Here is a 10,283-nt window from a genome sequence, read left to right as displayed (position 1 = left end):
AGCGCGGAGGAAAACTAGTCGGGGTTGGAAAGTTCAAGCGAGTATGGTAAAAAACAGCGCGAGAATGTTCCGCCGCGTAGCTGTAGCATCGATGTATCAGTTTCGAAACGTTACTTCAAGGAAGCCTCGCGAAAAGTTACATCGAAGTATACCAAGTTGCACATAGTCACTCTTTTTGCTTAGTTTTAAATAACAGTTTAATATCATTTACAGACCTGTTATTCAAACTATTTTTATGCAAGAGAAAACGGTGAACATTTTTACACTAAATATTCACAAATTATGAATTTATTGCCATTCCGTTTCGTACCATTTTTATATCGCTGTTTGAAAAAGTATTTCTGATAGTTTTCATCAGTCTTTCGGTGTAGTAGTCTTCCAGTTGCTGGTTACACTATTTTAATAAGAAATTAAATAAATCAAAATGATTTTTCCTATTTTATATTAGAATTTTGTTTTATATTGCTTTAATTTTATGCCACTAATAATTAGATTACGAATGTTTGTGCATTTAAAGAAAATTTAAATGTACAAGAATGTATAGAGATTAAATGTACAAAATGCAGACGATGTGCAAAAGTATATAAAATATTTAATGTAAAATTACTACGTAGATTTTATAATATTTCTTTAATTATATTTATAGAAATATGAATTTGAAGAAACATTAACAGTCTGCTCATAATACATATTCTGTATATTGAATTATTTAATAATAAATAGTTTATAACTTTACCTTTTGCAAGAAATCTAACATACAGGAGAATCAATATCAACTTTATTTTGTTTTGTTTTAACTGCTGTCACCATTATTTATATTTAGTGGTATCGTACATTAATATTATTCAAGAAAGATTAATTTACACAAGAGATTGTGTTTCGTAGTATCATATTTGTGAAGATATCGAATCCCGTGTGTATTAAATATTGCACAGTTAAATTTATGAAACACTATTAACTGTAAAGTTGTCCAGTTTTCTTAATTCACTACGATATTCTCATTAATTAATTTTAAGTTTTATCTCCTTAATTTTAATTTAATTTAATTTGATTTTAGTTGCTTTCATTAATTAAAATATCTTAGCGTCCGTTATAGTTGTCGCAAGTTCGTAGATTTAATCAATACCGCTAACAAATTCGAATTTATTGACACATATATAAAATTGGATTACATATATTAGAAGTGATGTAGATATTAGAATACTCGCTTTATACGCTCTTAATATGTGCTCTTTTTTATACATTTTCATTTTCAGAACATTCCGTACATTATAAATGGATTTTGCATATATTTACTAGGTGATATCGGTAACAGAGATGATAAAACCTTTAAAACATCAACGGTATGAATAGTCATGATAATAAACATGTAAATTTATCTTTCTGGCATACATATTCTTGCAGTTATATGCATTCGTGTAATATGAAAATTTTGTCTTAGAAATTACTCAGCTATGACAGAGTTGTTCGTATAATTTTAACTTTATTTTATTAACATTTTCTATCTTCTTACAACGAAAAAGTAAATTTGTACAGTTTCATTTAAGAACAATTATTACATTAAAAATGAGCTTCTAGTTCACATCGTTTCAAATTCGAGATATTGAAAATTAAATATAGAAACTATTTCACATAAAAATAGAAATAACATATAGACATTGTTTAACGCGAAGATCGTTCATCGTAAGTTAAAAATAACGAGAACAACGAACGATTTTAGAAATCAACCTTGTAATTCTAAATCGTTTACTGTTCTAGGCTTCGAATGAAAGAATTTTGTGATGCTTGTCAATATTTGAACCTTTTTCGTATATAATATAAAAATTGTGTGGGAATGAGTACGAAGATAAAAGGTTGGATCGTCAATAAAGAGTTAATCATACTTGGTACGTTTATGTTATACCTTATATAATTCATATAATTTATGTTTACATATTGACTATAATCTATAATCATTGAAGTGGTATTCCAAATATTGGTATCGAATATATAAATATAATTATATAAATGTTATTAATATAATATTTATGTATATATAACAATAACTAACAATATAACAATTTATGATTATCGATCAAAGATCAATATTTATCGGTCACGCAATCAGATTTGGAGTATTTTAAACTTTCAATGAGATTACTTTGATTTCTGTAAAAATAATAACCTATCTGTTCGATGCACCAAATTCATTTCAACAACTACATCGATGTTCAGTGTGACAGTTCACTGAAATCTGTTACACGGACACAGACTTCCACGCAGCTATTCTTAAGACAGATATTGCTTTCAGCGTTTCTTCTAAAGTTCGCCGAATTAATGACGGAAGTTCACCGAAAGTAATATCAAAGCCGCAGAGCAATTCAGTTTATTTAGCTGTGGTATTTGACGACGCGTCCCGGAGTATCAGCCGGTCAATATCGATGTCGCAAGAAACAACAAAAATAACATCTTTCTAGCGTTTTTAGCAAGCTTTTTATTGATTCTTGAAAATATGGCGTGGTAATGATCAATGGTAATGATCTCCCTTATTATTAAAAAAGAAACTTGACACGTGTGACAAAGATAATATGACTGTTCCCTTTAGAATTTGAATTTACATTTATTGAAGAGGATATTCTCAATTTAAAAGATTCTAATTAATTGTAACAATATAACATGTAACGATATAAATTAAATTACTGAATGAAAAACTAAGTTTTTAATGCTCATAAATTAATATTCAGAACACCGAATGGCCATTTAGATATCTTGAAATAGAAAACTAACAAATTTTAATTTATTGAATTTATAAATCATTTACGATATAGACAGATCGACAGATATTATTAAAATAAAAGAATAACACGCATCTGGAGAAAATGTAATGGAAACGTAATTGGAAAAACATTTTACTGCAGCAACTGTTTGAATCAGAGACAGAAGAAATTATATTTAAATTATAATTAATGAAACATTTTCGGGTGATACAGTTGTTTGTCGACGGATATTAACAAATGGCTATTAATGTTTTCAGATTATATTTCAATAATATTCAAGCGTACAGCTAGGACAAGCATACACATATGTTGCCTGCCGGAAGCGCACGTGTGCTACAGAGTCGACAGAACGTCGATCGTTACGAAATTAAATTCAACCAGATTTAATTAAAATGAAGCAATTTATAAAACAATAGCGCGGACCAATGGGAAGAATTACTAAAATATGATTAATGCAGGAAATCTCGTTTTCATACGACAGTCGCGTAGGCTAGAAAGCAATTTAAAAAGATCGTTCAAATTTCAAAAAAATTAAATTTACTCTAGCACCTACACGTATTCGATTTACACTCCATTGGGAATATCATTAACTTTGATCTGTAACTGTATGTTTAAATTAATCCATGTGTTATTACGATCATTATGCAATAATACAATAATATCTTAATAAGTTATTTAACATATGAACGAGTATATACGTTATTTACCGATACAAATAAAATTTAAAAATTATAAGTCTATCATTCGGACGAATTTAACAATTCTAACGTTAAACCAATTACAAATATCAAATGATCTCACCGACTCTTTCCCATTTTGGCATTTGCATACTCGCTTTCGTTTTACCGAAAAGATGACATAACGCATAATATACACGTATTGCCAGCACGCGTTAGATTTCCGGTGATACGTGCTTCTGACATAAAATCCCTGCACCACGAACGAAGGGGAGAAGGTACGCACGTGTTTCTCTGTTATCGGATGCACACGTGCAGGAAAAAGTCTGAGGAACAGACAATGTGCATAACTATCTCCAGTCTCTCCAAGTGAATACATTGAATGACCTTTAGTAGAGAAGGTAATATCGAAGCTCGCTGACGTGGCGAACCGAATAGTCGTTTTTCGTGTTCCTATAGCTTCATCCAGCTTGTCGCTACTGTCAAGCATTTCCGAGTACCTAGCTGTATCGTCGAATTTTTCTGGCTTAGTAATGTTCAATATCTTCGACGTTTGCCTCTCAAAGAACCTATGCAAATGTACGTAGAAGTGACCCGAGAAATTTTGTTCATCCACATCGGGCAATCATCCAAAGAATGTTGCATTTGTGTGTCAAATATGCAACTACGCAAGGGACAAAGTCTTTTCTTCGATAGACGCGATGAATGGCGATGAATATTGTGGAATTAGAAACGTTGCCGACAAGAATTTTTCATTTTATATCAAATCAAAGTTCTATTTTATTATGCGATCACTATAACTATTTATTTAAATCTTCTAATATGTTCTGCCTCGAAACATAGTGGTACTATGTACTAATTTGAAGGAATTGCAGATTGGAGAATTAGGAGTACTGCTAATTATCCTGTTAAGAACTAGTAAGGAATGTGATATGTCAATTCTGACGAAATTTTACAGTTTTATAGAAGTCTTATTAAAAATTAAACTAATTTTTTAAAAATGATTTATCATAACGTTATGCTTTGTAGGATCTACATGTACAAGAATATAATGATAAAAAAGATACTGCATAAATGGGTGGAATCCTCTTTTATAACAACGATGTTAAAAAGGAGAGTATAATTACGTAAATTGACCGTGTGAGAGGATCGCAAATGAAATGTTGCGTTAATGCAATGTCCTTGAGTTAATCCAAAGCCAAGTCGATATCGTTAATTTATTCTTAACAGTTTTCCTATATCCCTGCCTTCTTACGTGAAATTTTTAAGATTCTAACATATCACTTACCGCTATCTTTCTCTTTTTTAATAATATTAGATCCACTCCACCATTAAATCCAAATAATCTTTCCATTGTGCTTCCAAAGTTACCCAAGCTCTTCCTGAGCTTTCTCTTCAAGTGATAGCTGTTTCCTTCAAGCAACAGTTTAATCAAACTTCCATTGAATGCAACAAGAAATGTAATACTTGAAATATAATTTTTTAATTCATCGTTAAAAATTAATGAGATATATCGCAAGGAACTATTTATGTGGTTGTTCAGACGTGTAAATCATGTTTAAACATCGACTATATTTGCAATTGGAAATCTACTTTGAAAATTTCGGAACTTTTAGCACTTTTTGTCTTTCCAACGAATTTTATCGGAAGTTCTTGACGCGAGGTAGTTCTGACAGTTCTAGTCGCAAATATGTCTAAAGGAGAGAGAGTCGTAACTTGAAGTAAATTCCGCGTTGTTATCAAAGTTCTGTCCACCAGAAACAAGACAGATACTGTTGTACTTGTGCCCTAGAAAAAGCACGCTAAGGATATCGTAGAAATGGGAACACGATATGTCTAGTAAAGTGCAGTTCATGTCTGGATGACATCATGTTCTAACTTCGAACATAGTCAACACTTATCAATTAGATTTTAGTTTAAAATAAATTGATTGTAGAAATAGAATATTCTACAATTCTAGAATATCCTAGAATTGATTCTAGAAAATAGATATTCATCGTGATGTTGTATATAGATTGAACTAATTTTTATAGATGGAACGACAAATGTATTTTGTATTTAGCTAATCATTGTTTTAGAAAGTAGTAAGACTTGAAAGAAAATCTTGAAGAAAACCGTGAAAGAAGACGTTAACCCGAGTTGGCGCAAGAAAGACTAGTCAGAAATTTTATGGTAGTTGTTGGGCACGAATCCAATTTCTATATCATATGTTAGCAGGGTTTATTTTTAATATATTCACCCCTCTTTGTCATATATTTCTAAAGTATTCTTCTCAAATAAACGAACGTCCCAATGTAGTAAAGAAAACTTAATTAAAAATAGATTTAATAAAGATTTTGGCATACAGTTTTAAACACATGAATCTACGATATTATCATACTACGATTGAGAATCGTATTTGCTTTTTGATTAATGCAGTTTGGATATTGACATCTACTACCTGGTTTCTGAAATAATCTAATGACCTACTTTTCTCATTCTACTGTTTCTGAATTAATTAGTATTGACAATCTAAATTTTAGTTCGGGAGCGATTAAATGCTTCTACTAAAAAATAAGCCAAAAATCATTATTTTCGCAAATATCTCCTTTTTCTTATTTTTTATCTTCAATATCATAACATTTTTCTGCATACTAAATATTATAAACCAAACATATTTTATATATTTTTGTATATCATGTGCATTCTATACTATATTGCGTCTTTCAAGGTTATATAAATACGTAAGAATCCACTGTCTAATAATATATAATGAACTCTGAATTATTATACTATAAAAATTGAAAATTCAATGTAACATAGTTTGCACATCGTAATATGTACAATATTTCAGTTGATAGCTTGACGAACGGTAACTTTTGCCCAACAGTACATGTTAATTAACTATTTATTAATTACTTGTTTGCACGAGCGAATACGTTTCTCATTGAGTATGTTGAACCACATGTCTAAACGATGTACTTGTAGTATTTTCTACAGTTTCACAGAAAACATTTATAGTTCGATTATTTGGTACTGACAATGTAGGAACTTCCAACTGGAATAAATCTAAAAATGTCCACAGAAATATTCGTCTAGATAAATACACGTAGAAAGCTAAATTTTATTCTGCAGCTTTTATTAAATATTCCACGGCAAACATTCATAATAAACAGAACATTGCAATATTCAACGAGTTTAACAAAACGCGCAGTATTTTATTTGCATGCAAATATTATTTCTACAAAACTTCTTTCCCGTTTTCAACATTCCCAGCATTACTCCGAAAAAAAGCAGAGAAACAAGCAAGAAATTCACATACGCGCATAACATTCTTTTCTTTCATCCTGTTCATGATACATACATCACGTCATATTCACTTCAAAATAAACGGCACGGATGAAAAGAAGTTTTGGCTGGCGAGAACATGGATTTTTCCACGGATTCTCGTTGTACGGACAACAATCCAGTGGCTGGCACACACTGTTCGAGACAACGTACATGCAATCGATTCAACGCGAATCTCACGTGGTTTTTGGTCGCTCTCGAAATTGCCAATTTAAAGTGGTTAGGAAAATATATTTTCATGCTGCATCAGTTCGAGCGCTACGAGTATCGCGACCTGCATTTTATATATAATTAAATTTAATTGAACGTAACTGAATGACTGTTGTTTTATACGTTTCTGACCACCGCATCGGTTTTTTGAACAGCTCGTCTTCATACGTTACGGCGAGGTTACAATTAATTACGGCTCGTGAACTAGAGTTTTATGTACTTGCGTTGCGGAATCATTTGTTTTTGTGTGTGTGGTACCGACGCGGCCAATGCAACAGTTTTGTGGTCGATTATTGGAAATTTACTTAAGAGATATTCGAAGCAAATTAGTTTCCGTTCATACAATACACGAAATATAAATCATGTTATTATGTTGATAAAATTTAAAGAGAAATTTGGCAGTATTGTAATTAACTCTCGTAAATCTCGTAAGTTGATTAGTAATACCGAAGTGATTTATTGTGCGTTATTACAATTTTACTTGTATATAGGGTACTCAAATAATTTTCTATTTTTTTAAATAATTCCTAAAGAGCGTGAAGTATTTTTGAAAATTCGATACAGCTTGAAAAGTTGCAAATTTGTAATAGAATAATTCTTTAATATCCTTGTATAATAAATAAAGATACGCACCTAGGAATATTTGCAAATGAGGAAACGTTTTATTTCGATACAGAATTGAAATATTGTGTATTACTTTCCTTACGTTATTAATTGAATTCTCTATCTTCCACTAACTCGATCACTATAGTGCCAAGAATATTGAAATCAAAATTGATTACTCAACTGCAATAATAATCATATTTAATAACACGTAAAGGAATGAGTAACTAATATCGAAGCTATTCTTACACTGTTATTTATCTCCGATAATTCATGAAACTTGTGAACTAAACATTTATTAACAATTATTTAGCCAGGATAGTTTATTTTTAAAAAGAACTTCAAATAGTTTAACATTATTTAATTTAATTTGGAATTTAAATATACGTTTGTAGCCTCGATTATACTTTTGTTTGAAGAGTGAATCTTCGTGCAACGTACTTAAGAATATTCTGTAGGAGTTTCCGAAAAGGTCACAAATTTTCCTCCAAGTTGAAACGTCGGCAACTAGTATTGTTATATATCGTTTCTAAATTACGCTTCAGTAATGCCGAGTTTATAACAGGTGTTTAGTTATTCAGCGCAGAAAAGATAAAAAATTCCAAGATAACGAATGTTTCAAGGTACGAGAATAGCCACAACAATGAACATACAAATAGAACAAAATGAAGGAATTCTTTCAAATAATCATACTAAATGATCATACTAATTGAAGCCTGTAAATAATAAAAATTTAACTAAAATAACTAAAATTTAAAACTACTCTAAAAAAATATATGTATATTTTGCATTTAATCGAATTAAAGAAAAATTAAATTTTTCGTATACCAAAATAAAATATCGAAACATTGTGTTATCATGTAGCCATACTGCCATAAGCAATCACTTAATCCTTTCGATATTTAACAAAAGAACTAAATCTACAGACAGGGTCAATAAATTACTAACAATAAGCTTTCACCAGGTTCAAGAGAGGCTATTTCATTCGAAAGTAGGATCGTACTTTCCAACGAAAAGACTTATTTCTACAAAAGCCCTGGCAATTACGACAACACAGTTTCTTTCTAGTGAAAAGACTGCAGTTCTTTAAGATTCGAATGAAGTTCGACGTAGAGAAGGCATCCCGTTCATGGACTCAAATCATTCGCTCCTGAAAGAATTCCAACCTGTGAACCGTATAGTCGCTCGTAAAAAACAGCGTCCAACTGTCGGTCGAGAACTGGAATGTGGTAACGAAACTTTCCTCTCGGCAAGTCATCTTTGTTCATTGTCCTATCGGCCTTCTAGCAACGTCGAAAGAATGGTACGGATAGCAGAGGTAGCCCGGAATTAAACTTTTGGCCAGAGACAATGAGTGGCTCTGTTGGCACACGCGTTGAACAGCCCACCGAGAACAATGGCTGGACAATATCTGTATTGAGAAAGACAGAATGGCCAGGCTCAGTCGACGCAGCGCAACGAAGGGATAGAACCACCGAGCCGACGTTAATGTTACCCTCTGCTTTCATATTTCTATACTACGAGACGCTGCTTTATACGCGCTTTTCACACATGTAAACGATCCTATTTGCAGTCACTTGCCTCGTTCAATGCGTTCATTAGAAGGCTGACACTGATCCAATAGGCTGTTGAGATACTATCTCAGTGTGAATATTATATCAGATCATTCTACAAGTAATACGATCATTGGTTTTCGTATACGAGATGAAAACAAAGAATTATTTGTTGGCTCTTGATCGGTGATGCATTTTTCCATGCTTTTTATAACTTTTTCTTTTTCTTTTTATTCCAATTTTATAAAACTTCGACAGGCGAACAATTTCTATTGTTTTGAACTTAGCTTTCACAACAACTACACTGATAGGTGAAAACCAGACGAGAAGAACATCGGTTCAATTGCAGATGAATGTTTGTGTGTACTGAAGCGGAGCTTCTCCTGATCTCCCACACTCTCACTACATCGGAAACAAGAAAGATTTTTTCATTGTAACGCAGAGTTTTATAATATACAATTGGTTCTTATTTCTTGCATACGATAAATGTAAAACCATTTTTCTTCGGTTTGACGTATCCTTCACGCAGAGATATTCGAGGACGTTAAAGGAACACCTTGACAATCAATTTGTCTTCTTTGTTTGCCATTTTTCATTTCTAGCGAATCGTTAACCATTTTCGTCTTTTTAAAATGCATCCTTTCTTAGAATGTGTTCACGCAGGAACAGTTTCGAAATGATTAATATCTATGGCACTCTTATTTGAAAATATCATTTTCTTTTAAAGATTAAGAAAATCTTCACTAAAATGATAGAGTATAAAAGATTTATTTATCTTTCAATGATTAACTCTCTTACGCTTGCATGCATCGAGTTTCTCATTACAATCTTGTCTTTTATGTTCGTGTCGTCTCAATAATAGTCAACGATATATGATTGTTGCAAAACAATAGTTTACTTAAAGAGTACAACATTTGACAATTTTCTGTCGATTTAAAATTAAGGATTATTCAATTAATAAATTTAAAATGTAGTAGTACAGTTTCTACGTTCATGAAACGAAAGAAATAGAAATTAAAATTCAGTTAGTAACTGTACAATGAAGCTATGAATAATTGAGTTAGGACAAATGAGTTTTCTGCTGTAAATCATAGAAGACTGTTTCAGAAATAGAATTGAAAATTTCACGTCATGAGCTTGTTTAGATATTATAATGT

The 10,283-nt window shown here is 31.5% G+C and overlaps 1 long non-coding RNA gene across 1 annotated transcript; it reads right to left on the bottom strand.

Moving 5' to 3' along the window:
- Nucleotides 1-1,411: 1,411 nt before the first annotated feature.
- On the bottom strand, nucleotides 1,412-8,053 carry LOC132909660 (uncharacterized). The gene is made up of 4 exons (XR_009658584.1): nucleotides 7,823-8,053; nucleotides 7,604-7,756; nucleotides 4,722-4,839; nucleotides 1,412-3,937 (listed from the first exon to the last, which is right to left on the bottom strand). It is a non-coding gene; the product is annotated as an uncharacterized LOC132909660 (long non-coding RNA).
- Between the last annotated feature and the right edge of the window lie 2,230 nt (nucleotides 8,054-10,283).

The sequence above is a fragment of the Bombus pascuorum genome, chromosome 8 (genome assembly GCF_905332965.1).
Source record: "Bombus pascuorum chromosome 8, iyBomPasc1.1, whole genome shotgun sequence".
NCBI lineage: Eukaryota > Metazoa > Arthropoda > Insecta > Hymenoptera > Apidae > Bombus > Bombus pascuorum.
Note: the sequence above shows the minus strand (reverse complement) of the source record. Positions and strands in the feature narration are given on the sequence as shown.